Source organism: Hemicordylus capensis, chromosome 17 (genome assembly GCF_027244095.1).
Source record: "Hemicordylus capensis ecotype Gifberg chromosome 17, rHemCap1.1.pri, whole genome shotgun sequence".
NCBI classification, from domain to species: Eukaryota; Metazoa; Chordata; class Lepidosauria; order Squamata; family Cordylidae; genus Hemicordylus; species Hemicordylus capensis.
In genome coordinates, this window is record NC_069673.1 from 13,451,580 (window position 1) to 13,472,618 (window position 21,039).

Below are 21,039 nucleotides of genomic sequence, written 5' to 3' on the forward strand. Positions count from 1 at the left end.
GAGTTGTAGTCAACGTCTGGGATTCCCTGCTATAGGGATAGGATGCTCGGGAAAGCTCTTTGGCATGGCTTGCTCAGGAATGGGAACGGAAGGGCCGGATGCCTGTAGCAGCGATGGACATAATGTGTGGATAGCTGTACCTGTGCATGTCTCTGTGGACACTTTGCACTTGTACAAGTGTTGAACATCACGTGTGAAGAGGACCCTCCCGCCAGCATCCTCTGGAGTGATGTACGGCGGGGCGGACGGACGAGGATTTCCTGGTAGACCTCTGGGTGGCTAGCATCGGTGTGGGTTTCTGGCTTCTGAATATTGGACAATACAAACCACAAGGAGGTCTCCGGGTAAAATCTGAGATCTGTAGTAACGCCGATGGATGTTTGCACATCATCCCAATGTCTGGCTCATGGGATGCAAGGAGTAATTGACTCTATCCCCTGAGCAAGATATTTTGTATTTCTGCCCGATAGGTGGATTCCCTCTCTCTCTCTCTCAAGTAGACTTCCGCAAGTCTGATCTCTCCCCATGCCTGAGGCAGTTGATTTAGCGGGGAGCAGCCTACCATGCAGCCACTTAATGGAACAGTGAGCACGAGGTTGCCAGTTCGAATCCCCGCTGGTATGTTTCCCAGACTATCGGAAACACTTTTATTGGGCAGCAGCAATCTAGGGAGATGCGGATAGGCATCATCTCTTACTGCGTGGGGAGGAGGCAATGGGAAACCCCTCCTGTATTCTACCAAAGAAAACCACACGACTCTGTGGTCACCACGAGTCGACACCAACTCGAGGGCACAACTTCAGCTTCCCCCTACCATGCAGTGAAACCCCCCGGGCCAGTCCAATTAGCCCTGTTTACAAAGAGCGGAAAAACTGAACCTCCATATGCAGAGCCAGTCTACCTCTGTTTGCCAGTTTCCGGGGGCTAGAAACTGCAGGTCGCTTCCCTGCCTGCCTCTGAGTTGCTCAGGGGTGCCGGGCGAGCAACTGTTTGTAACGCGGAGCAGAAATGACACGTCTCGTGGATGATCCTTTTGTCCATGAATTACGTACTTCTGTGCTTTCTCTACGAAAGTCAGGGTGGTCGGCGTGGATTCCATGCCTCCACCATGGACTGGGACATAGCTCAATGGCAGGGAATCTGCTTTGCATGCAGGAAGTCCCAAGTTCAGTTCTCGGTAACATCTCCAGGTAGGGCTGGGAGAGACTCCTGCCTGAAATCTCGGAGAAGACGCTGCCGGTCAGAGTAGGCAATCCTGAACTAGGTGGGCCAGTGTTCTTGACTCAGTAGAAGGCAGATTCCTATGTTCCTCTGTTATTTAGTGCTGTAAGTACTCTGTGTCATCAATTAACATCATTCCTAGGAGCATTCAGGAGAGGGGGATGGAACCCACCAGGAGGACCGCTCTTGCAGCTATGAAACTGGTAGTAGCCCTTATAAGCTCCCCCTAATTTGATATGAACATGCTCAAAACTCTCAAAACGTCGCTGAGAATTCTGCCGGGCACGTCTGGCTGGGAGCAGAATAGCACAGCAGGAAACGTTCAGGGCCGTTGGCTGGTTTCCTTCCCCCTTTTCTTTTCTTTTTTAAATTTATTAATGGTGAGTGACACTTTTAACAGGGGAACATGGCATTAACTCATGTACCTTAACGAAAGGGCTGTTCAACCCGCAGCCTTTTGCTTAAAACCACCGCCGTTGGCTTCTAAATAGATGGGATATCACCATGGCATAATTCATGTCAGTATTAGTTTTTCCTCGTTACTTGGGTGGTCTAATGGATTTGGAAATGGAAACGGCAGAAAATGTTGCCCTGGTAATGATCCTGGAGGGAAAGAGAGGCGAAAGTAAGCAGTGTTTTTTTCCTCCCTTCTTCTTTTACTTGCTTGGAAGAATTGCAGCCGCACCAGCCGTCCAGGAGTTTTCCGGCTTGTGTGCTTCTCAGAGGAGAACCCAACCTTGCTTAAGAAGTTACGGATGGGTATTTCTGTGCCTTTTTAGCTTAGAAAAAAAGGCAGGTGAGAAGAGAGAGAGAGAGAAGGGTCTGTCAAATCATCAACAGTTTGGATCAGGTGGACAGAGAGGGTTTTCTCCCTTTCTCTTCAAATTGGAACCTGTGGTCATCTGTTCTTTTATTTTTATTTGCTTTCTATACCGCCCTTCCAAAAATGGCTCAGGGCGGTTTACACAGAGAAATAATAAATAAATAAGTTGGATCTGTTGAAGCTGAATGCTGGGAGGTTCGGGACAGACGACACGGAGGACTTCTTGACACAACGTGCACTTACACTAGAGAATTTTCTGCCCCCCCAGATGTGGTGTGATGGCCACCGATCGGAACAGGTTTAAAAGAGGCTAGGGCTATCAGTGGAGCCAGCGTGGTGTAGTGGTTAGAGTGCTGGACTAGGACCGGGGAGACCCGAGTTCAAATCGCCATTCAGCCATGAGATCTGCTGGGTGACTCTGGGCCAGTCACGTCTCTCTCAGCCTAGCCTACTTCACAGGGTTGTTGTAAGGAGAAAACGTAAGTATGTAGCACACCGCTCTGGGCTCCTTGGAGGAAGAGCGGGAATCAGTGGCTGCTGGTTTGGAGAGCTGTATATTTCCATCAGGTTCAGAGGGGGGCATGACCCTGAACACCAGGTGCTGGGGAACGTCAAGGGAGGGGGCATTGCCCTCTTTCCCCCACTTGTGGGCTTCCCAGGGGCACTTGGTTGACCACTGTGTGAAACAGGAAGTTGGACTAGATGGCCCTTTGGCCGGATCTAGGAGGGCTGTTCTTATATTCTTAATTGATTCCTCCACTCAGTCAGACAAAAGGTTCCTCTAGAGCAGGGATTCTCAACGTTGGGTCCCCAGATGTTATTGGACTTCAACTCCCATAATCCCCAGCCCCAGTGGCCTTTTGGCTGGGAGTTTGGTTGGCCTTTTGGTTGTGGGAGTTCAAGTCCAAGAACATCTGGGGACCCAACGTTGAGAATCCCTGCTCTAGAGTGACCAGCCAAACAGCTCTGGGAATCTCACAAGCATTGAATTCAAGGGGACTTGCTCCTGTGTAAATATCCGTAGCTGGTCTTGTGGCAGCAAGCATGACTTGTCCCCTTAGCTAAGCAGGGTCTGCCCTGGTTGCATATGAATGGGAGATTAGAAGTGTGAGCACTGGAAGAGATTTCCCTCAGGGGATGGAGCCGCTCTGGGAAGAGCAGAAGGTTTCAAGTTCCCTCCCTGGTAGCATCTCCAAGATAGAGCTGAGAGCGACTCCTGCCTGCAACCTTGGAGAAGCCGCTGCCGGTCTGTGAAGACAATACTGAGCTAGATAGACCAATGGTCTGACTCAGTATATGGCAGCTTCCTGTGTTCCTAATCCTGTGTGCACTTCCCTGGGAGTAAGCCCCACTGAAGTCTGTGAAACTTGCTGCCAAATAAACATACGTAGGTTTGTGCGGGAGAGAGTAGGATCCTGGTTACTGCAGACTGTGGCTTGGCTGCCAAAACGGGCTCAAATGCTTAGATATTGAAAAGTCAAGGGAGTGCATTGGGGATATTAAAGTTTCCTTGTTTCCTGTTGTTGTTTCCTTGTTTCCTGTTTCCTTTTGCCTCTTGGCCCTCGCTGTTACGGATGAAGCTTGCTCTGATCGGCATAGCTCCTTCCGTGTCGATTCACACATTCTATCATACGTATGTATGACATGGACCCCAATAATTGATCTGTACATGGGTCTGGGTATTCACAACTATGTTTTATAGATACATGCATTGAATCGGCCCAGTAATCAGTTTTGATGTGACGCAAGCCATATTGGGGCATTTTGCACCGGAAATGCTTCCGATGAAAAATGTCCCCAATATCGAAAATAGATTCGATACATCCAGCAGATTCCGATACATCAGCTCGGTGTGATCCGGCCCCACCCGATGATCGAATGCACGATTCGATCAATACCGGGCTTGGAGAATGAGCGCTGTGTACCGGCCTAATAATTAACACATGTACAGCAGTACAAGTAATCTGTACTCTAAATCGCAGGGTCCAGTACACGGAGGCCTGTATCCACATACAGTGTAACTTGTGAGTGATCCCTTGGTCACACTCGAGTGTGACGGAATCTGAGAGTGGGAAGGACAGTTGGTAACTGACTTAGGTAAACACTCGGGCAGTTCACACGGCCATAAACTGGGAAGGAGAGGAGTGCTACCCAGCTTTGGAAGCTGCACACACTCCTGATTTGCGATTGTGTGTCCGATAAAAGGAAGATAGAAGGCACGGAGCTTGATCATCTGTCACGCCCCGGCTGGAGAGGACAATTTTTCTGCCTACCTCATTCAGAAACTGGAGATGAAATCTGGGGGGGGGAGTGTGGCAGAGGGCAATTCTGACGCGGTAACAACAGACAATAAACCACAGAAGTGCCGCAGAATCCTGAATGAAGTCGAAAAGGGGAGCATTATTTATAATAATGGGAGTCAAACAGAAGGGGGAATAAGTCACTTTAAGGGTGCATAAATTTTTACGACGGTGCATAAACATTCGCCGTGCGCCTCGTCTCTCCCCGTCTGTCTCCGCCAATAACGGAAGACGGGGCAGAACATAAAGGAGGATCTAATCAGGCGGAGGGGAGGGGACGGAGGGGACGGTCTGGAAAATTGATCGGGGAGCGTGTTTGTATATCCCGACGTCAAAGGTTGGCAGCTGACAGGTGGCAGGGTATTTTTCCCCCACTGTATAAAGCCATGTGGGGCCTGTCAGGTCTGTGCCTGCGGCCTTGTTGCGATTGATGAATGGCCTGTTCTCTTGATTAAACCTTGCGTCATTTAAGAAACAATAAGCCCGGGCGTGAAGGGAGAGGGCGATACGGTCGAGGCGGGGAGAATATCGGGTGCTACCTTTCTGCAGATGTAGGGTGCCGGGTGCAGCCAGGGTTGCAAAACTTTGGCCCTTCTGCTGTCGCGGGAGTACAGCTTCCATTACCCCTGACGACGGGTTGCTGGGGATGATGGGAGTTGTAGTCCAACAGCAGCCGGAGGGCCACAGTTCTGCAGCCTTGATAAAAAAAGAACGTTGTGGTGTTTTGTGTCTTGTCACGTCGTCCGGAGGAAGAGCCTGCCAGTTGCATGCCGCTAATGCAATGGTAAACCCTTTCTGGGAGCGGGGATTTGGCTTGCCGTCGGTTTAACTGGCAGGTGAATCAACTCGAGCTCGAGTTGATTAATCCGGAGGCTGGAAGAGGTGTGTTCTTAATGTTATGGTTTGCATATCTCTGTCAGGAGGTAACAGAAGCTGGAAATTCAAAAGATGGCTTTTCCTTTGGAAATTGCAAGGAGGGAGATTAAAGCAAGACCTTAGGAAGAATTTCCCAACGGCAATTGCTGTTCAAGAGTGGACAGTTCACTGTGTGGCCTCTCCTTTGCTGGAGGATGGTCTGGAAGGTCGCCTCGCCTTTGTGGGAGGTTTTTGAACAGTCTGGACAGGTGTCTATCGGGGATGCTGTGGCCATTTTCTGCTCTGAGCAAAGTTTGGTCTACAAGACCTCAAGGGTCCTTCCAGCTTTCCAATTCTGTGACTTTTGCAGCAAGGAAGAACCTTTGCTTCTTAAATTAGGAGTGATAGGACAAATATTTATATACAGTTTTTCAACAAAAGTCCCCAAAACAGTTTACATAGATATAAATAAGTAAAATGACTCCCTGTCCCCAAAGGGCTCACAACAATTGAAAAAAGGAACATAAAGCAGACCCCAGCAACAGCCACTGGAGGGATGCTGTGCTGGGGGCGGATAGGGCCAGTTGCTCTCCTCCTGATAAATATAAGAGAATCGCCCCTTTGAAAAGGTGCCTCTTGTCTCAGCTGACAGGGGACTGATCCTGTGCTTCCTTCAGTATTTCAAAAAAGACGCCTATAGGTCATTGGACTAGTGCGCAAAATTTTTAAAAAAGCAAACTGATTAAAGAGCAGGCGACTAAATAACCGGAAAATACTTGATCGGCGGCCTCTTGATCTTTAGATTGTAAACAGTCGCCGGGGACATGAATGTGTGTTGCCCATGTTGCTCTGTCAAGCATCACGTACACTGATGACACAACAGAAATAATAAATAATAGTAATTGATGCACAGACACCTCCTTTGCTTGAGGGAGTGCCCTCACTTGCTCTCACTTGCCCTCAGTGATGTCATTGCTGCTGTTCTGTTTCTTGTCCATTGATGTTGCACTAGTAATAAGACATGCATCACAACAAGAGGTGTGTGTGTGCGTATGTTTGAGAGAGTGTCCTCACTCTCAGTTGCCCTCACTTGCCCTCGATGATGTCATTGACCGCCAAATCTGATTGGCTATGTTGCATTCTGACATAACCTTGCATTATGTGATCGTTGTTTGGTATCAACCCGTGTGACTAATCAGGAAGGGAAAGGCAAAGATCAACCACAATTGATTACTTTATCTCCAGTTTATCTCAGTGGGAGTGATTTAAGAATGTGATTAACTCTCAACGCTGAAATCAGTGGGCTGGAGAAATGTACCTAAATTTAACTGGATTGTGCCCTATTTTGATTAGAAATAGCAATTAATGATCATTTATTTTTTAGAAAATACGAGGATGATGGAACAAAAATTAAAAGTAAGTTTTCAGTATTTTCAGCTTGGGGGAAATTGATGCATCTTAAAGTTTTCCACACCATTGGTTTCAGTGGGACCTTGAAGTGTGCAACTGGGCACAGGATTGCATCCTTTTGAAAATGTCAAATTAAGGAGTGCAGATATTCCGTCAAAAGTTTGTGCTAAATGGACGAGCTCTTTAATGCCTTGGCAGCATTTGCGGCGAAGTTAATAAACAGCTTGTTTCAGGACAATATGCTGATGGTCTCCAAAGGGATGTGCCTTGGTTTAGCTTCCAAATTACTTTTGGGCTGGAAACAAAAGCTGTGTCAATTGCAAGATGTTTCTCCTCTTTGCAGTCAGATGGACACGCACGCTCTCCAATAGTTTATGCAACAAATGCATTACGAGGGCTAAGCTTGAAACTATTCTTTTTTCTTTTGCAAGTGTTTCCAGCAGTGCTGAAGAGTGCTCTATTCTTCTCACTTTTCAGCAGTTGCAACCACGTTTGCTTATTCATTTAAAATTGCCCTCACTTTCCCTCAATAACATCGTTTTGCCATCCCTGATTGGCTATGTAGCATTGTGATTCTCTATGGGATCCCTGGTTGCCTGGGATCACCCAAGAGGCGACTGGGTTCACCATTGACTTTCCATGCTGCTGTGCCTCCTTATTGGATGTGGAAGATCGTTGGGGCAGGCATCTCTGTGTTTTGGTAGTGCCATGCGCTTTGGTGGTACATCAGAATGTATATAAGTGTTCTGAATATCAGGATCGGATAAAGAGCACAGCATTTTCTTCCCTAACCAAGGGATGGTCATGGGTTAGTTGATGCACACACCACAGGAGGGGAATACTGCCAAGGGGTGAACCTGAGTGAGTGTGTGTGTGTGTGTGTGTGTGTGTGAGAGAGAGAGAGAGAGAGAGAGAGAGAGAGAGAGAGAGAGAAGGTGGATTCACACATACAATGGCACCTGAGGTTCACAGGAGTTCTCACTGCCTTGAAAGCATGCACCTCCCCAATCCCAACACAAGCCTCTCCATCCATTCTAGGTTCCAATATGTCAACGTTGATTGTATAATCCGAACCCACCTCTCAGCACCTCCTGTCCGACATCCACCAGGGAACCTGACATCTGTAACTGAGGTTTGAAGTAAGTTTAAAGATGTTGGGTTCCCTGCCAGAAGTAGGGCAGGCTATGCCAACGGCGAGGGCTTCTGATGTCGCAACCAATCTCCACATATTGGAAACTGGAATGGAAGTAGAGGCGGATGTGAAGTGTCCACTCCCAGGTCAGGTGCCGCCATAAATGTGAACCCACTTAGTGTCACGGCCCAACTGTGACGGTGGGTAGCTATATCCAAATTTGGATCTTCCAGTTCAGGGTCCCTGCAATCGATGAATCATGCTGAGCCATCCAGTGTGGTGTAGTAGTTACTGTGTTGGTCTAAAACTGGGGAGGCTCGAGTTCAAATCCCCGTTCAGCCCTGAAACTCACTGGATGACTCTGGGCCAGTCCCTTCTCTCCACCTAACCTACCTCACCGGGTGGTTGTTGGGATAAACACAACCATGCTGAGCAAAGCGGCACCATTCAAAAGTGGCAATTCTCTCTGTTTAGCAGGGGGAGAGCAACTGGCCCTATCCATCCCCAGCGCAACATCCCCCCAGTGGCTGTTGCGGGTGACTATCTTATGTTTCTTTTTTTTTAGATTGGGAGCCCTTTGGGGACGGGGAGCCATTTTATTTATTTATATCCATGTAAACCTCTTTGGGAACTTTTGTTGAAAAGCGGTATATCAATATGCATTGTATTCGTGACCGTGTGCATTACTCTGGGTTCCCTGGAAGAAGAGAGGGATAGAAATGTAAATATAATAAATAGTAAATTTATACAAGAATTAGAATAATACATAATGCCTGCAGTGCAGCAGGCAAGCAGTGCAGTGCAGCAGGCAATTGGGGACCCTCTGTCCCAGGGTCCCCAATGCCAAGCTAATGGGTAGTTGGTGCCAAATTCCCTATAATCAACTCATGCCTACCTGTTGTATTCATGAATACCTGTTGTATTGTTTTTATGCCTGTTTTTATATTTTTTAGCTTGATGTTTTTATTGCCTTTTTACTGTATGTTTTAACTTTTGTAAACCGCCTTGGGGTTGTCTTTTAACGAAAGTCGGTATATAAATGTAAATAAAAATAAATAAAATAATCATCTGCCAAACCAGGCCCCCGTCCCGGCAAGTCCCAGCTCTGCTCCTCCTGCACTCGGTTGGGATTTTTCCCTTACAACAAAAGGAAGAGCAAGCCTGAAGATGAACATTGTGGCTGCCATTGCTGTGGAGAACATTAGGTCCCGTAGATTAGACTTGAGATGGAACAGGTCTGTCAGCCTGCTGAAAAGAAGCTCATTATTCCACAGATTTGTCTCGCCATTGTCTACAAGACAATGAATGATGTCAGCCCGAGACCCTTTGTTATCCAGAGAGCGGTGGGGTGTTTTTTCCCCCCTTCACCCTCTCCTGCATGCCTGGGTTGTTTTATGGCATCGGAGACCTAGCGATCCACTGATAATGCAGCCTTCTCATTCCTACATGAGACACTGCTAACCCGGCAGCCTCATTCTGTGAGCTAAGACCCCACCTCACTGGGCTGTTGGCAGGAATTTCAACGGGATCATACAAGCATCTTGAACCCTCAAAAGCAGTAAACAAATGTTTAACAAATAATGTTATTACTGTGTCTCTTTCTCCCTTAACCTCTCTTTCGCTTTGCAGTTGAGGCACACTTTTTTATTGGTGGGGTATGTTGTAATGCTTGTAATATGTCACTAGGTGTCACTATCATGCCCATTTGTGCAGCTAATTACTGTAAACAATGTTGGCCACTATGTGTTCCCTGCTAATACTAGGCTTCCAAAATGTGAACACTTCATGAAAATTCCTAAGTGGGCAGCAATTGACTCCTGTAACTAACAAAAAATAACAGTAGGTCTGTAGCACCTTCTTGCCACAGACTTCTGAAGTTTGTGTAACATATGGAAATACATTCACAGGAGGGGTTCTGTGTTTTGTGCTTCAACTTGTGTGCTGAGCTTTTCTTTATTTAAGCGAAACAAAACATGCCAAACTCCAGAGGGATAAAAGTATCCTGTCTGAAATGATCGTAACACAAGACCCAAATCTCAGGATAGCAGTTGGCTTATAAAATTAAGCATCCAGCCAACGGTTTGGATGGTAGCAGCTTTGTTTCCAACCTGAGTCTGTTGGAATACTCTGGCGTTGATTAATGAACATTGATGGCAGCTTGAACAGAGAAGAAAGTGTCCTTCTCTTTTGCTTTGGAAAGGAGAAAGAGCACAAATCTCCGATTCTGTTTTTCATGCTTTCTCGGCAATTTCCACGCCACCTTGCCAGAAATGCTCCTGCTGTGATACAGTGCGTTGTTCCTCCGCGTGGAATTTTTCAAAGAAAGATACTGTATATTTTATCTGCCTGCGATAAGGAGAGACATTTTAATCAAGGCTTAGTCATATTTTTTTGCCCCCCCAAATCTATTGTTTTGATTCCTCCACTCCTGCCAGCTGCTCCCCCCTCCCCCAAGATAATTAAATAGTTCGCTAAGCACATTGTGCACTGCCTTTATTAAAACAGGTAATTTTGAGGGGAAGAGAGAACAAAAAGAGGTGCCATTGTTTTAGAATCATGGCACTGCCATCAGCTCATCGTGGAACTTAGTTTCTAGTTGCTTTTGTGAAGTTGTCCTGCTATTTGCAAACGTGATTGCACACCAGTGCGTTGCAGAAGTCTAATTTGGCTCTCGGGCCTTTTTAGGGCAAGCTGATGCAAAGGCCCAGCCTCATTGGACCGCATTTATAAGGGTCGGGGTGACTCACCTGACCTCCTTTGGCCAATGGCTGTTGAGCGGCTTTTGGGGCGAGTCTGCCTGCAGCTCCCTCTGGTGGCCAGACCTGGGTGGTGGCAATCCCCGCCCACCAACCTTCAGGTCACCCGTTCCAGAACTGCTGGGGATGTTCTGTATTTAAGATCTGGCTAGTCTGTGTTTCTCTGAAGCCTATCCGGAGCATCATCGAGCAATCCACCTGGTACTCCAGTGCTTTTTAACAGCATCCCTCCCCGAAGTAGTGGGGACTCTCATTTGCTCTTTGAAATATGGGGCGGGGGGTTTTCCCCTCTTGCAGGCCATAGCTGTTGGATGTTTTTGTATTTAAGTTCTCTGAAACTTAAGCAGAAGTGGCTTCGGGGTGGTGTTTTTTATTTTAATTTCAGGGGGTGGCCTTGAAAAGATTCTATTGGTGGGCCCTTTTAAGGAGGAGAGGGCAAAGGAGCTGGTGCTGACACAGGCAACTCAAATGAGTAAGCCAAGTTGCACGTTGAATGCCCATACTGTTCTGAGTTTCAGATCCAACTTTGGCCCGGCTGTCTTTCCGCTGGGGCCAGAAATAAGCCTCACTGGGATTCAGAGGAAAACAAAGGCATTGGAAGTCATTATTAGAAACTATCCAAGTTCCTGTTCCCTCACTGGGCCAAAGTTTAACCATTGCACATTGCCAGCGCTCGGAGCAGAAGTTGTGCATTAAATGTGAGGATCAGAAAAGTCTCCCCACTTGCTGTGAAGAGGAGAATTAGTAATTCCCCATTCCAGCCAGAGCAGAGGTTCTCAAAGTTGGGTCCCCAGATGATGCTGGACATCCACAGCCACATGGAAGGTCATCTAGCATCATCTGGGGGACCCAAGTTGGCAGGCCCCAGGTGGTAATGGACAACTCTCATCACCCACTTTGGCCACGTTGGCAGGGGATGATGGGAGTTGTAGTGCAACGTCATCTAGGGACCCAGGTTGGCGAACCCCTGAATAAGTGAGCTGCTTTTTCCATTGCGCTGCTCATCAGACATGTTTGCACACGGTGTTTGTGGAAGAGCGCCCACCTTATCGGGAATCTACAGCCTATTTGTGTTTGCTTGTACGTGCCCCGCCGTTTTAATTTTTTTTAATAGGAAGCTGCTGTACCACTTGGATATTTAAACAGTTATTAACGGAATGACAATTAACAGATTGCCGAGACAGATTTCCTTTGGAGGAGGAGGGGGTTGGGAGAAGAAGGCGCCCTCCCCGAAAACAACATACAGTTTGCAAAAGGATCGCGGCGCCATAATGACAATGAATTTTGATTTCCCGGAACTGATATTAGACTCCTTATTAAACTATGTACATCTGCTTTTAATTTAGTCCAAATAATTGGAAAATGCAATGAAGCTTTCCAATTAAAGCGGGGGCTTTATGCTGTTTAATAATACCCCCATAATATTATAGCTTATGAAATGACAGGTGAGCTGGGTGAATGAATAAAACATAAATGCGGCAATAAGGGGGACAGAGAGACCGGGAGCCGTTGTGAGGGATTTTAAATGCTCCTCGTAATTTGCATATATTAATCTCCCCTTTTCAGCCTTATCGAGCATTCTTCAGTATTTGAAGTTAAAACAGCGTTGACAGGCGCGAGGGCGCGTTGTTTTTTTTGAGGATTTATTATGAGTATAATTTCTGATCTTTAATAAGCAGATATGACTGATCCTCATAGTTCTATAGAAATCATTTAATTGTTCCAGATGGCGTGTACTGATTATGCAAAATTACTTTTCACACAATTTTTCCCCCCGTTCAGTGCTTATGTATGAAGTGCGTGATGGAATTGCGAGATTTTTTTTTTTAAAGGAATTTTATAGCTGCCTTATCGTGCTGTTTTATGGTGTGTTAAAACACACACACGCACACAAGTTGAATTTAATCTGCTGTATTGCATTGACCAACCGCTATTATAATGTAACCGGGAGGGGGGTGTCTTTCTTTTCCCCCTTTCTATTTCCGCATTTGGTGGTTAGATGAAGAAAAATAGAATGCATTGGCTATTGTTCATTATAGTGTCACTAATATGGGGTGGGGGAGAAAGTCGTTCTGGGGAGAGAAGGAAGCGGATTGCGGATGAAAAATGCATCATGTATAATCCGCTCGCTTGGATAGAACGCCAATGAACTGTTCTCCTGTTTAGAGAGTCGATCCGGGCAGAGCAGTCTAAACAACACGGTTTCAGAAATGCTCACTCTGAAGGGTTTTCTTTTAATGATTCGAGGGTAGGGTTATGCACATTGATTCTGATTCGACTCTAATCTGGGTGATTCGAGTGATTCAAATCTAATCACCCCTTAAAAGGCCAATTAGATTTGAGTTCAAAAAGAATTTTTGAAATTAGATTCAAATTCTGTTCGAGGGTCCTTTGGCACCTTTTAAAAACCATTCAGGCCCCCCTGATTGGTTAAAAAAAGGTGCCAATACAAGCTTGAATTGATTCGAATTCATTTGGAATTCGAAACGAATTTTCAAATTCGATTGGAATTCAAATGGAATCAAAAAATTTGATTTGTGCACATCCCTATCTGAGGGGCGACATTGTTCTGGGACATTTGATCTTGATTTAATAATAAAATTTAATCAAAGAAGCAGCTTTCTTGCTGCCACAGGCTGGGTCTGCTTGAGAGGTGGTATTAGCATTTTTCTAGGTGGTGCCTATAATTTGGAGATCTCCAATAGTCCACTTTTTTGGGAGGGTGAGGGTAATTGAAAAGGCTTTCATATTGACTCCATTTCAGTTGACTGGAAGGTATTTTGGGGGCAGAACTTGCACCCACGTAGACATGCAATTATACATGGGTCCAAGAAAACCATTCTTGAATATATGAAGTTGCCTTAACCTGAGTTAGACCATTGGTCCATCTCTTCAGTGTCTCAGACAGAAAAGTGTTGTTATCCCTACTATGTGAGCTCTTCTAACTGGAGGTACCGGGGATTGATCCAGAGATACTGCATGCCCTGATTTGGGAGAGGCACAGCGTCTGTCCCTCACCCTCTGCCTGTGGGCTTCTCGGAGGCATCTGGTGGGCCACTGTGTGAAACAGGATGCTGGACTAGATAGGCCTGGGGCCTGATCCAGCAGGGCTGTTCTTATCTGGGTCTGGTGGTGCAGTAGGGCAGCAGTGAGAGGAAAAACTGAGTAAGGGAGCTCCTGGACCAGAGGAGATCAGGCCTTGATCAGGCCTCCCCAAAGATGACTGTCAGTGGCCACCGTAAGCTCTAGAGTTATCTTTCTCCAGAAATTGTTCTGTATGAGGGACCTCTTGCCAAAACCTTCTGCATCTCTTGCAGAGATATAAGGTCAGGAGCTCCACCTCTTCCTGGAATTCCAGAATGGCCTTAATCCAAGGGTGGGCCTGAGCCAATTCTGTGCTCCTTACAAGTAAACTCACTGGGTGAGAGGCCTTGGGCCATCGGGTGGGCACTCCAGCACCACTGCTGGTGTTCTGCTCTGGCCTTGCATCACCTTGGGTCCGAAGCAGTGTTCCCTGTGACAGGGATTCCCAGACGTTGTTGAGGACAACTCACATAATCTCTAGCCAAAGGCCAGCACAGCTGGGGATGCTGGGAGTTGTAGTCAACAACATCTGGGAATCCATGCTAAAGGGGACACTGGTCCTGAGGTGGTTCTGAGGGTAGAACAGAAGTCCTACTGAGGGGCACTGAATCCTTGGTGTCCCGGGCTCATCTGAGGGTCCTGACTGTGACATGCTTTCCCTCCTCCTTTGAGAGGGCTTCTGCAGGGTGCAAGCCCAGGTGGGTTCTGATATCAATTTCACAGAAGTCTGGGGATGGGGGAAGTCCAATCAGCAGTCTGGGGTGGGAGGGTGAGACCTGGAGCAGATGAGGGTACCAGCCCTTGAGTCACCAGTGGGCAAAGTCGGTAGAAGGTGTAGGCCACCCACTGAGAGGTAGGACGCAGTTCTGCAGAACATTTGGGCTCCGGTCCTTCACCTATGCCCTTGGTACTGGTGACTTGGATCTGATTGGCTTCCCCCTGAGCCAGAGCCGCTGGAGGTCAGGGCCATGATACCACAGGCCCCAAATTTATCTGGAACCCATCACAAGGGAGAAGAACAGACCAGTTTTTCGTGATGATATAACTCAATGAGAGACCCAAGCCATAAGCCCAACACCATCAACCACCCATGTGGCAGTCTCTGGACCAACAATATTGGACCAACTGAAGACTCTGAGTAGTCTCCAAGGGCAGCCCCGTGTATGATGCATTGCAGTAGCCCCGTCTGAAGAGGTTCCCTGGTGCTCCGATAGCGTTTGCCACTTTCTCCGTGTAGAATGTTGCTCTTTCCGAAGCTCGGCTGTCACGCTCTTATCCTTGCTGCTTGGCAGAGTCAGTTTTTCAAAGAAGGTTGTCAGATTCTGCTTAATTTTCTCGTTACTTTCATAATTTGTCACATGGATATGTAGGAGAAAAGAGTTCTTTTCCTTTGACAGTTTTGACGTGATCTTCCTCTGCCATACTTTGTATGAATTGTGTCAACATGGTGGAATATATATATATATTTTTTTTGCAGGTCTTCCTCTCCCTACTTTCTATACTTTGATGAACTCTTTGATGTTTAGTGTGTTGTTCTCCCTCTTTTCTTTCCTGCACCAGAACAACAGCGACGTAGTTGGCCATTTTCTTGGAGAGTTGAATCGGGGCAAATTTAAACATAAACAAGATGCTGAAGTCGTGTTGTGTTTGCTTCTGATGCAGCATGGGAACCAAAGACTGGTCTTGTCTCACTTCTGTTCCACTTCTGGGATTTTTTTGAACATCCTAATTGGATGTTCAGTTTTATTTTAGGAAAGGGAGAAATAGAATAATGTCATGGTCTGTGCATATTTTGTAATTATAGCTTCTACAACAATGTCCAGCTGATTCAGCTGGATCCAGAGAAGCACAAGCGAAAGGAAAAGAACTCTTAGCACTGTTCCACAAATTCCTGTGCAAGTCCTTTCACAAGAATTCACACATTGGAAAAATCTGTGGTCCCTAATTGGTTGGGATCATGTGCAGTTTTATGTAAATGTAATATATCATTTCAGCTTAATTGATACTTCACCTATTCCGTTGGTTGACAAACCCAACTTAAACCCAGTTGCAAATAAAAGGTCACACCACTGTTAAAATGTTGCTTGTTGTGGGCCACGATGTGATCCCTAATTGGTTGGGATTGCGTGCAATTTTCTCTAAATGGACTATATTGATTTGGTTTAATTGATATTTTAAAAATTCTTTAGTCAGTTGACAAGTCCAGCTTAAACTCAACTGCAGATAAAATGTTGCATGGTCAAACACCATTCAAATGTAGTTCGTTGTGGGCCACTGAGACACTCTTTTATATGCTATCGAAATATCATTGGGCCTAATAATATCAATCGGGGATGATTAGAAAAATATTTGCCCTAATGAAGTAATCATTTGGCAGTAATGCATTTTATGAGTGTCACTTTCGGGTGTGTTAACTGGATGGACCTTCTATAGATTTTCTCATTTTCATCTCCAAAACGCTATCTAATGTTTCATTAAGAGTCGCATATAATGTATCTTAAGTACAGTCATTAAATATAGTTTAAGGAGATTTATGCTCCACTATTGCTTAAAGATGGTTTAATAGGCCCATTTACTTGGACGATATTAATGAGCTCTTACCACTAGTTTAAGATTCTTAATGGGCATAAGAGTTTTGCAACTCTCCTAAACAACTTGGAGACGGCCAGGCAGTTGGGAATCGCTCCAGAGGTGCCATTGAAGCAAGGTCCTGAAATTCACTAGGCTCATGCATGCGATTATCAGTAGGGTGGGCCAAGTTCCCTACCCTAGTTCGGGAGTTGTGCACACTCCCGTTTTGTGATCACGGGCGAGGGGGGAAGCAAGGTCGGAGGGGGAGGAAGTGATCGTCCAGGTCAGGGCTACTCAATTGTGATGCTCCTGCAGATGTTGGCTTCCACTCCCTGCATCCCCGACTATGGCCAACTGTGGCTGGGGGTGGTGAGAGCTCTCATCCAAAAGCAGCTGAAGTTGTGCAGCCTTGGTCTAGGAAACTGGAGCTGGGTCAGCTGGCCTGTCCTACCCGCACCCAACACTTTACCACGGTACGAGGAAATGCCATCCGATCCAGCTCCTCTCTCCCAGATTTCCTCCCCATCCAGCCTTGCTGTTTCCTTCACACACATTTCCCCGTACCTCAGCGAAGCTCTGGGTACCAGAGCTGAATAGGGTGGTGCTCTCCAACCCAGCTCCTCGCTTCTAGACGATGACTTGCTCCTCCTCCAATCTTGCTGTTTCCCTCGCACACAGTCACAAAGTGGGAGCATGCACGCAGCTCCCAAACTCCAAACCCTTGGCCTACCCTCATAACCAGGTGAACAAGCCTGCTGTATTCCTACATTGCTGCATCAGTCAGTTGACTTGCAGGCTGGGTCAACTGACCTCTGGACCTAGCCCCTCCGAGGCCGTCACCTGTTCTTTGTGCCTGATGCTTGTGACCCTTTTCTGTTTTCTGTGAATGTTTGTCCAGGAAATGTTTGTTTCCCAAGCAAAGCTCTTATCTCTTCAGTGGCTACTTATTTGTCCTTCTCCCTACCCCACCCCCCAGCTTTTTTAAAAGAAACTGTTCTGACTTCGGAGATGTTTCCAATTACTCAGCTGGTTTATTAGGAGGCGATAATAGCAAATTTCTTATTTTCGTAATTGGACATTTCTTCCCTGTGGGCTGATGTTTAAACTGTGCATTTGGGGGGAAGGGGGGTAGAAGCCCCCTCTTGCAACGAGCTAATAAGTGCTGTATTGTCATCGGGAGAGTAATGGTTTGCTGATTAGCATAATTAATGACAAATGGTGGTGTGTGGCGCTGGCGGATTGGTTTAGCAGATGATGGATGTGTTGTGACCCAAGCTGGCTGCTTCCAATGGGGCCCTTACCTGGCTGTCTGGCCTTCTGTTCCTGGACAGGTAGCCTTCATTAGTCATCGGGCATGGGTGCTAGCCCAAATTTGCTGTCATTTCTAGCGAAGAACTCAATAGCACGAACAGCTCTTCTTTCTCAGATTCCTTTTGAGTGTTGTCTGACCGTTGTTACTGTATTGGAGAGAGTGGCGTTTGCGTCTTCTTTCCACCAGTGTTTGCTGTCTGTCTTGTTCTCGTTGGGCTGGGAGCCTGCAGGGTGATGCAGAAGGGCTGGGGAAGCCAACTCAGAGTTGAAGGCAATCAGTAACAGCAATAGCAGCAAGGAACAGATATTAGACTCTGAAAATGAGAGGGCTGCAGGACCATGGAGAGCTCCTGGGTGCAGCAGGACCACGGAGAGCTCTGAAGAGCCATAGGAGTTGGACCAACAGCCAGTCAGACTGAGTCCTCCTACCCCTAAGAAAGACCTAATGACCATCAGTGCCCGAGATTTAAATGGACTTGTACCCTTGCTTAGAGTAGTGAATCTTGCACATTCTGCCTTTTCAAGGCGGAAGAAAGTAGAGGTGTGCACGAAATGAATTTTTTTAAAATTTGCTTTGAATTTGAATCGAATTTCAAAAATTATTTCAAATTCAAATCTGGTCCAAAAATTTGAATCAAATTCAAGTCGATTTGACCCTGTTGGGGCACCTTTTTAACCAAGGGGGGGTGGTTTTTTAAAGTTGCCAAATGCTGCTGCAGTGGCCTTTGGCGGGGGTGATGGGAGTTGTAGTCGACAATGTCTGGGCATCTCTGTAACAGGGAACACAGTTGGGAAGCCTAAGATATTACCTCTCCCTGTGTCCATATATATATTGCATCATGAAAAGACATCCTCTCCTACTGATGGGTATTCGTATTCTCCTTCACATTTATCGTTGATTAATCAAGGCTCAGTTATGTGTAGAAAGGATCAGTGGAAATGAATTTACCTATTCACCTTTGAAATTGAGAAGAATTCCTAGGGTTAGGTAGGCAGGCTTCCTCGTGGTTATGATGCCTCTTTAAATGATGTTCAAAAAATGTTACTAATAAGGGTGAAAATCCTTAATTCTGCATTAGCGAAAGGGGGCTAATAATTATATAGTTAATTGGCATCTGCAAATGAGGATGATCTTAATTACAAAGCACCATTTCCCTAATAGCTACAAGGCTTGGGCAGTTGATCTGCATTGGAGATTGGTGGCTATTATGATGTAATTAGCAATTACATTAATGGGTGCATCCTATTTTGACGGGATTTGCATATGCAAGTAAAGCAGCATACCTAGTCGGGAAATGTGTTGCTGTCTTCGGCGATTTCTTTTAAGGGACCCTTCCTGGTATTATTTTTAATATCCTGTCCAACTGAACCACCTTTTTCCCTGGTTTGCATTTGGATGGGTGACTGTATGTGAGCACTGTCTGCTGTAAGATATTCCCCTTAGACGATGGGATCAAAGCTCATTGGTCGAGCATCTACTTGCATGCCGAAGCTCCCAGATTCATTTCCTGGCAGCATCTCCAGATAGGACTGGGGTGATCAGTTCTGGGGGCTCTCTGCAGGGATCACAGTGTGCCCAACACCCTGCTCGAGAACAGGAAGGAGCGCCGTGGCCGGGAGCATGAACTGTCCCCTTTGCTAAGCAGGGTCTGCCTTGGTTTGCATTTGGATGGGCAGCTACATGTGGATGTCCCCCTTTGAGGATGAGGCTGTAGCTCAGCGGAAGAGCATCTGCTTGGCACACGCAGAAGGTCTGTCGTTCAGTCCCGGGCAACATCTCCCGGCAGGAATGGGAGAGACTCCTGCCTGAAACGTTGGAGAGCTGCTGCCAGTCAGTGTGGGTGATACTGAGCCAAACGGAGCAATGGCCAGACTCCGTATAAGGCAGCTTCCTATGTCCTGATGAGAATGATGCCACGGGGCAAGAAATGCAAAGTTGCACGCTCCCGTGGTGGGGACAGAACGTCCAAGTGTCCCCTAGGTGGGTCTAGTCTCTGGGTCCCTTGGGCATTCTGCCTCTCCCTAGTGGTGCCCTGAAGTTCCCGGGTGCACTGCGGTGTGCAGATGGGCAGCCCACTTGCAGAGCACCAGAGCGGCTCTTCTGGCCGCCAAGTATGACAATGCCGGCATTTTTCATTTCTCTGACGTTCCCATTAATAAAGCAATGATCCAAAGGCAGCTTTGCTGAGTCTGTTCTTTATGCTTCCATCACTCACGATGAGATAATTTCACACAGGATCGTTTTTAAATTAAATGACGATAAAGACGCGCAGGGCTGTTTGCGGCCCCTCGCCAGTTCACGGGAGTCTATCAAGTCATTAATGTGTCATGACAAACCGCTTGATGGAAACGGGCGTAATTAATTATTTGCATCCGTAATGGCTAGGGCCTGGCTTTGGGGGGCCTCTGTGTGCGTGCGGCGGTGAGGGGGCCTCCTGAGCTTCTCGGAAGGGGGGATGGCACTCAGGACACTGGCCCCTATCCTGGCTCGTGCAGGTGGGCGGAGCATAGCCTGAGAAAGGTCTCCTCCCTTCTCTCCAAGGGATAGAGGATGTTCTGCATGGGGAGTTTACAATCTTGGATCCCCAGATGTTGGACTACAATTCCCATCATCCCCTGCCACCATGGCCAACCTTTACTGCGGCAGGGAATGATGGGAGTTGTTAATCCTGTCAATGTCTGTTCTGTGTCTATTCCAGATACTCAAAGACCCTTCCTATCTGAGCAAAAGGGCACCTTTTAAAAGCAGGGGGGAGAGCAACTGGCCCTATCCGTCCCCAGCACAGCATCCCTCCAGTGGCTGTTGCCGGAGTCTGCCTTATGTTTCTTTTTTAGATTGTGAGCTCTTTGGGGACAGGGAGCCATTTTATTTACGTATATCTTTGTAAACCGCTTTGGGAACTTGTGTTGTAAAGTGGTCTATAAATATTCATCGTATTTGTCGTATTCTGCTCTATTGTAGCCTGGGTGGTTTTCTTTGTGCAGGCAGAGTTTCCACTGAAGCGTGTAAGCTCGGATCCATGAATGCATATGCAGGCTCTCGCACAAGCATGAATGGCTAAACAGGGGCTGTCTTGGTTTGCATTTGGATGAGAGACTACCTGTGAGTGCTGTCTACTTTGAGATGTTTCCCTAAAGGGATGAGACTGCAGCTCAGTGGTAGAGCATTTGCTTGCATACAGACAGTCCCAGGTTCAATCCCTGGCAGCATTTCCGAATCTCTGGGGAAAGCTCCTGCCTGAAACCTTGGAGAGCTGCTGCCAGTCAGTGTAGACAAGACTGAGATAGACGGACCAATGGGCGGAGTCATCCTGGAGCCTGGGAGGACATTATAGTTCTGTGGGAGATCACCACAAAGGGACAGCAAAGCTGAAAAGGAGGCACATTTTATGAAAAATTTAGTACCCTTACCCTCATGAAATTTGCTCTCATTGGGGTGATTTTTCGGTGGGGGGGGGGGGATTGGACCAAAATGTTCCCCCATTCTAAATGTAGAGAGGAAGCCTTACCTTCTGATTTGTGACACCATCAAATCTGATTTGTTGGTTGTTGTTGTTTTTAATTGCCACATAGCCA

General features: G+C 46.8%; 1 protein-coding gene across 7 annotated transcripts in view; it reads left to right on the forward strand.

Annotated features, from left to right (window-relative positions):
- MVB12B (multivesicular body subunit 12B) overlaps positions 1-21,039 on the forward strand; it is a 165,343-nt gene that overhangs the window by 76,597 nt on the left and 67,707 nt on the right. The window lies entirely within an intron of this gene.